An 8,445-nucleotide genomic window follows, 5' to 3' on the forward strand; every position below is an offset into this window, starting at 1 on the left:
GATCACCCTCAGGGAATCATGCTGCATGGCCGTAGTGCCGTAACTGATGCTCCCTCATAATGTATGTAATGTGCCTCTTTCGGGACTTTTTGAGCAACTGCTCATTCGACACAAACCAGCGGTACCCAAGAATTCTCTGAAGAGACACTGTACTGAAGGAGTTCAGTCTTCATCTCAGATCACTGGATAGCATCCTTGTCTTGTGAGCATATAGCAAAATAGGAAGCACCAGGACTCTAAAGACCTTCATCCTTTTGCAGAGCTATCAGGAGCACCATGCACCCCCTTTCCAGCGACCTCATAAACCCCCATACTTTCCCAATCCATCTACTGTCTTCATGGGAAGAGTCAAAAGAGTCATGAATGTTGCTGCCAAGGTAAGTAAACCTCTTGAGAAGGATGACATTCTCTCTGCAGACAGACACACTGCTGATGGCTGTGCCCAAGAGGTCATTAAAGGCCTGGATCTTGGTCTTTATCCAGGAGACTTGCAAACCCAGACACTCAGACTCCTCACTCAGTCTCTCAAGAAGCAATCAGAGTCTCCATTGACTCTGCAAAGATCACAGCATCGTCAGCAAAGTTAAGATCAGTGAGTCTTTCTTCACCAACAGATGCCCCACACCCGCTGGACCCCAAGACCCTGCCCAACACCAGTCCATGCAAGCAGTGAACACAGAAGAGAAAGAACTCACCACTGACCAACCCTGGAATCAACTTGGAAGAATGAAGAGGTCCTCCCTCCACTCTGCACAGCACTCACAGTTCCAGTGTATAGGTTTGCCATGATATCCAGCAACGTCTCTGAATGTTTCACAGGGCAGCTCGATAAACGGAGCCAAACGCTTTACAAAAATTGACAAAGGCTGCAAAGGAACTCTGCTGATATTCGCGTTTCCGCTCAATGAGAATCCTCCATGCCTGGATGCAGTCAATGGTAGATTTCGTAAGCTTAAAACCAGACTGTTCTAGTCACTGGTAGGTGAGTAAGTGATCACAGTTCCAATTGAGGACGGCCATAGCAAGGACCTTACCCGGCACCGAGAGCAGTGTTATCTCCCTGTAGTTGTGCAATCCAGGCAATCACCCTTCCATTTCCAGATATGGACGACAAGTGCCATTTTCCAGTCAGTTGGGATGATGCCAGTCTCCCAAATGGAAGCAAATATTGCTTGTAATGCCAGGAGGACAGCCTTACCACCAGCATGGAGAAGTTCACCCCGCATACCACAGGTCCCTGCAGCCTTTCCTCCCTCAGCTGGTTCACGACCTGTGCAATCTCAGTGAGATTAGGTGGTTCACAGCTATTTGGAGGATCAGCCTCAAGAACTGTAGACCCAGAGATATCCAATGTCCTAGCCGGAGGATCAGCTTTGAACAACTGTTCAAAGTGGGTCACAGCGTGTCAAAATGCAGTGTCATCCATAAGGATCGTTCCATCACCCTCCCTAACTGCGACTCTCCGAGGAATAGATTTGGATGTATCTAATGCTTCGATTACTATGTAAATAGGACGTGGGTCACTTGCTCACAGATTCCTCTAACAAACACCTCCTTATCTTCCCTCAGAGCCCTCGCAGCCGTCCTTCTCGTTTCCCGGTACAGACCAGAGTTGCCATCAAGCTGTGCATTGTGACTCTTCTCAATGATATCCAGGGTGCCTGCGAGATGAAACACTGGCTTTTGGGAACACCTGCAACACCAACACAACCCTTAGCAACCTTTAGGGTCTTGTCACATAATGTCTCCCACATCACATTAGGATCAGCAGTCACACCCAAGTCTGCAGCCTCCTTACAGAAACTGCATTCAAACTCATTAGAAACAGCCTGATCATGGAGTTTGGCCAGTGTCACACACGTTCACATGGGGGACAGTTTGCAGGCTCAAATAGTGTTATTCGACAGTCAGACCTCACCTGATCCTCTCTTCTCTTGTTCCTCTGCAGTTCAGCCGAAGGCCCTGCCTCTCAATGACATCACCACCAGTCCACCCACTGTTGACATCACTTCCGGCAAACCCTGATGACATAATATCTGGTACCCATTATCCACCTTCCTGACGCATCAGTTCCTGTTCTCCACTTCTTCCTCATATCTGCCATATTTATAGAGCAGACTCAACCTGTTTGTTAGTTCAGTTGTGAACTCTGCTTATGTTTGGAAGTGTTTCTTTTCTTTTCTTTTGCTGATTTTTCAGTACATGGGGTGGCCATTCCCAAACCTTTTTCTGTCTGCTGCATAATTTTTTATCACACCAGGTCCAGCCTCATTCTCCTAGTAGATGGTAGCCTATTGGACCTAAGCTGGATCTTCAGAGTAGCAATAACAAGTCTGTAGTCAGAATTCACAAAATGTGCACTTCTGAAGACACTGTAGTTTTGTAAGAGCTATCGGTATCTGTCCACGAGGATGTGATTGTTACAGAATGGAAGAAATGTATATATTGTAAAGGGCAGCTGGGATGGTTCAAGGTTCCTTACCTGGCTAGGAGGCCCACGCCGGTAACTGGACAAGAAGAAAGGCAGAGTGTTCCTTGCCTCAGTCAGGAAATTGGCAGAAGGTGTCAATACCATAGCAGAGATGCTGGCATCCCAGATGGGCGCAATCGAGGATCCTTACTCGGCCGGAAAGTCAGTATGCTGGAAGGCAGGGAAAGATAACTTATGTAAAGTATTTGCTCCCCTGAAACACTAGATGGCAGGATTCCATACACAAGGCATGCTAGGAACTGTAGACCTGAGGGCTGGCCCTGTTGGGTTCTGGGAGTGCCACATGGGGTGCTGAAGGGACTAGTACTCCTTACTTTGTGGGGCTTCTGCCTGACCCAGATGGACTTCCTATGCGCGATATCCTGGCACAGGAAATACATCTAGGTCTTGTGTTGTGGGCATTGTCATCAGGAGAGGAGCTGGACAACACTGACCTTGGAGAAGAGGAGGAAAGAGAGAAGAGAGAGAGAGAAGAATTGTGTTGTATTGCATTGCTGTGCTCACAGAGAAGAAGACTGTAAAAGGTACTTTATTAAGTAAAAGTATGTGTTTTGAACCTGGGACTGTATTTGTGAGGTTGTGTTTGGAGTTTGGGGGTGTAATTATAACCTCTACTGGTGAATATGTGTGTCATTCCAATAGATGGCACATAACAAACATGTAGGTATGTATATGTATGTATGTATGTATGTATGTATGTATGTATGTATATATATATATATATATATATATATATATATATATATATATATATATATATATATATATATATATATAGCCATATATATACTCTATATATATATATATATATGTGTGTGTGTGCGAGACCTGATTCCAAAAACTAATTATGGAAATTAACCCTCAACCTGATGACACATTTTTACAAGTGACAGTGGGTTGAAAAAATGATTCTGTCAAAGATGCCTACTGGGACAGCAGAATGATATGACTGATACAATTGTGTGGGCTTATTAAATACATACCGCCAAAGGGGACTCCCTGGAAGTAATACAAATATAGAGAATAAGAATAAATACTTTTAAAAATTATTTCAACTAAACAGTCTCCTCAAGTTGACAGGAAATGAGTAGAAAAGGTGGCCAGTCTTAACCCTGTATTTGTCAATTAAAAATACAACTATAATAATGCTGGATCCTTGTGTACAAACACACACATAGAGGAGTGGTTCAGTATATTGTGTTGGCTTAGAACAACCAACATTGGCCTAAGTTAGTCCATAACTATATAAATGAAAAATGTAATTACTGTATAGAATTTTAGAAGACAAATGTCAGACAGGCGTGACAGAACGCCAGAGCTCCAGGGATCTGTTTTTAAAGCCTATCCTATTGACTGTCTTGTATGGTGTTTCAAAATTCTCAGTGGGCTGTCTCCAGCTTCCTCCCATATCTCACAGATATATCTTTCTCTCCCTCTTTGCACCGTCTCTATGTCTACAGCTGCCAAGGAAGCTGTTTTTAGTTGCAGACCTAAGTGCCTTAGTTCTTTTTCCCCTGTCTGTCATAGTTCCTTGGGTCTGACTCGCTTCCTCTTGCCTTTAGGTGTACATCAAAATTCCCCCTTAGTAATGAACATGGGGTCATTCGACATACAGTATATGGCAAAGCTGTACTTCATTTTAGATCGTATTTGGCCAAAATGTTTTCATGATCCTTTGCAATCATTTAATTTGGAAGTCCTCACACTTATGCTCATTTGTAGTTCTTGTCTTCTAGCATTCTTGCCCATAAAGTAGGATACTCTTGAAAATCTTATTTTTTCATATGGGTTAAGACTGGTTGCTTTCCAGATTGACTTCAGTGCTGCAAAGGCATGACTTGCTTTGCTAATTCTGCTGTTAATTTCTTTGTCGCAGTCTCCATCTGCTCTAATTTTGCCGCCCATGTATGTAAATTCTTCTGTAGAGGTGTGTTTTGGATGCTAAGTGCTTGGCTTATACTGTCTTTTCCCCTCATGACAAATGTCTTTTCAGTGATGATCTAAGGTCTGTAGTGTTATCTGATTCAGTTACATTCCCCAACTCCTTTTTGGATGTCTTGCAACCTACTTGATAAGTGTGCACTTTTGTTTGCATTTTTTAGAATCTCTGGCACTGAGGTTAGTGTCCATTATATACCATGTTTCCTCTTGCCCATTGCTCTCTGCATCAGCCAATCAGCTGCTAATAAGAAGAGAATTGATGAGATGACCCACACTTGTTTCCACCAGTTACCACTTTCAAAAGTTCTGTAAGCTGAATTTGCGTTTATAGTTTGTATACAGCAACGTAATAGCACCAACCATCTTCTTTGGTAGGCCATATTTCCTGAGGATCTTCAACAGTAAAGGCTGTCAAACACCTCCTCAAATTCCACAAATACTGCATACAAGAACTGTTTCATTCTTGGGTCTGCTCCAGGATATGGTTTAGGACAAAAATATATTAGTAGTACTGATCTTCCTTTCCAGAGTTCTTCTCAGAGAATCTTTTTCACAGCTGGTGCGATCATTTTAAGTATTAAATGATTGAAGATCTTACTTGTGAATGACAAGGGATATCCCTCTTCCATCATTACAGTCTAAGAGGATTCGCCCCCTCTTCGCTTTGCTCGCCAACCCCCTGGCCTGCGCTACGCGTTAGATTCTTTGCGGTACTTCCACGCGCGTATGGAGATGTACAATTTAAACAGATGTTTATTTTCATGGGAATTGTTACATATGCATCAATGCAACGTATAACTGCTTGTGATTGAATTTTGTTTCTCTCTATTAAATAAAACTACTTTTTCGAATGTTTAACTCTGAGATTGGTTAATTGTCTTATCAAAAGCTATTCTAATGGGAATCTGTTAATGTTTAATATGAATGGTATATCAAGATCTAATTTGTTGTCTAATGTTATCCACGGAAGATGTACTACATTACCTTTCTTGGATACATCCTTCTTTCTACAGTAATTCGTGCGTTGTAAGACTGGACGTTGTTAATGGTTGTAGATATTGTTCATGATATTCTAAGTTGTTGTTTTCATCTTCCACATGATCACCACCAACTGTTTCAGCATAGTCTATTGATATGCATTTAACCAATTTGCTGTGTAACCGTTCAACATTTTTGGACGCATTTAACCAATTTGATGTATAATCGATCGACATTTTTGGCATTAATTCATTTGACTTCGTCATTTCTCAGTGCTAGGATTGCCCGTGTACTCATTTCTTCTGTTGATAACCCTTCATGATGAAATTTGTCAATAAGATTTGGACATAATACATCTTCTTTAATAGGGAACTTAAAGCGAGGAAAACGTTAAAATGTATAAGAGCTGAGAGCACAGGAAGTGTGTCTGACAAAAGAATTCACACGAATGAGAGTTGAGGTCTTGTTTGAAAATGTTTGAGAGGAAGGCGTGACTTCAAAAAATGTGAAGGCAAGGCAAATGTTTCGTCTCGCAGGACTTGAAAAAATCCATCCATCCATCCATTTTCCAACCCACTGAAACCGAACACAGGGTCACGGGGGTCTGCTGGAACCAATCCCAGCCAACACAGGGCACAAGGCAGGAACCAATCCTGGGCAGGGTGCCAACCCACCGCAGCTTGAAAAAAATCTCTCTTCCAAAAAGTCCATCTCCAAAATGTCTCAATGCGCCAAAGGATTTTTTTATATAATAGAAAGATTTGGTGGTCACCTTTCTTTGGGTGTTTTACTGTAAGTTCAGTTTTTCGTTTCATTGCTATCTTTTCACTATTCTACTCTTGTAGCACTTGACATGGAGTGCATGGTGTTTCCTGATCTTCTGCCTTCAGCATCTCTGCACGCACATCATCTTTCTCTGTTGCTTTTCCATTTTTTTTAATTTATGGATGGTTATCTTTACTTCGTTGAGTGTGAATTCACTAAGGTTCATGTCCAAGTCTACCTCATTTTTGGGGAATATAACCAAATATTTGGGAGCTAGCCTGACTGAGGACTTTTTTCAAAATATTGTTTGGATCTTTTCAACCTTTCTTGTGCTAGAATTAAAAAGGTCCCACCTTTCCTTTTGAGGGGAAGGTCTTGATTTTGCCAGAAGCTACCTGTCAGTGTTCTTATAATCTAGTATACAATTTTCAAGTCTTTCTGTTCTGCTTGTTTCTCCTTAATTCCTCTTATCTTTTCTTGATGAGGACTTTTATTTTTATCTTTTTGTCAGTATTCTATATGGCTTGCTACTTCAGTCTTGGAGCATTTATGTTGAGGAATCTTTTTTCTTTCTTTGCATTTTCTCTTCAGTAGCTTTCCATGTTGAGCCTGATATCAATTTTGTCTCCTTATCTTTTTTCTTACTTTTCTTAATGTTTTCTTAAGACATTTTTTTCCAGTTTCTCTCATGGCTCCATTAAAGCTGTCAGTACTGAGGGCCATTTCATTCTGAGGAATAGCAAAATGATCCTTGAGGACTAACCTAAATTCTCCCCAAAACCATCTGGTCTATTACATTTACTTTTATTTCATTTTTTTCTCCAGTCTTAACTTTCCTCTTTTTCAGAGTTAACAATGCCATGAGAAGGTTGTTATCCTTGCCAATATGAGCATGTCACTAAACTCGCAAAACTTGCAGTAAGTGTCTACTCTTATTGTTAATAATGTGATTGATTTGACTGTGCGTTCTTCCATCTGGTGATGTCCATGTAGTCTCGTGGATATTCTTATGTTTAAAAACTTTACCTCCTATGATTGGGTGATTTGCTTCACAGAGGTTGACTAATCTTTCCCCATTACCTGTTATCATGCTCACACTGTGATTCCTCTGTTTTTATTGTTGCTGCCCACACAGTCATTCAGATCCCCAATGAAAGTAGGACATCATGTCTAAGGATATATTCTGAAATGATCTGCAGGTTTCTATAGAAGGCATCTTCCTTCTGATCTTTTTCATCTTCTAGTGGTGCATAGTCCAACCACCACAAATAACTTGGTCAGTTTAGAATCCATCCTTACTTAGAACAATCATTCATTCACTGGTTTCCATCGCAGCAGTGTGTTAGCTATTTTCTGGATATTTGTTAAAGCTACTCCTTCTTGCTGTTTTCCTGACCTTATGATGACTTCTCCTGAGTTCCATTTCCTGTTCTAGTCCATCTGGATTCTGTTATCCCTATAAGACTCAGGCTGTAGTTGTTCGTTTCATTCATTGCCTGTGCTCGCTTTTCTGACTGGAATAGTGTGTGCGCATGCCATCACCCTGTTCTGATCCATGATATTGGCATTAGCAGGTGTGCTTTCAGGATGGAGACTTCATTTTCACTTTGAGTCCCTTCCCTCATCAGTCCAGTGGTGTGGCCTGCTATGTTATATTTGATTGTGGTGTGATTACCTTAAGAGCGAGACCAACATTTTTACATGATGAAGTTACCATTCCCATGGCCACCCCTCTTCCTTTATCATGACTTGAGACTGGTTAACTGGTGGAGTACCCAAAGATGTATGAGGTTAAGTCAACAATTATCTGCACTATTGTGATCATTTGTTTGAGTTGCCTGTACAGCATTCCCTGCACACGTGTAGAAACAAGGTGTGTCTGCGATCACATTGGTGACAACCGTGATCCATCAGATTCTCTTTTTGTTTTTTTCTAGGATTAAACATGGCCACTCTGCTGTCTGTTTGCACCAAAGAAGAGCGGTGATAAGCTTTTGAAGGGTTAAAGTCCATAGAAGGCATTCTGCACAATTTGGAGACAGTGTTTTAAATGGGGGCGGCACGGTGGCGCAGTGGGTAGCGCTGCTGCCTCGCAGTTGGGAGATCTGGGGGCCTGGGTTCGCTTCCCGGGTCCTCCCTGCGTGGAGTTTGCATGTTCTCCCCGTGTCTGCGTGGGTTTCCTCCGGGCGCTCCGGTTTCCTCCCACAGTCCAAAGACATGCAGGTTAGGTGGATTGGCGATTCTAAATTGGCCCTAGTGTGTGCTTGGTG

This window comes from Erpetoichthys calabaricus, chromosome 8 (assembly GCF_900747795.2).
Source record: "Erpetoichthys calabaricus chromosome 8, fErpCal1.3, whole genome shotgun sequence".
Lineage (NCBI taxonomy): Eukaryota > Metazoa > Chordata > Cladistia > Polypteriformes > Polypteridae > Erpetoichthys > Erpetoichthys calabaricus.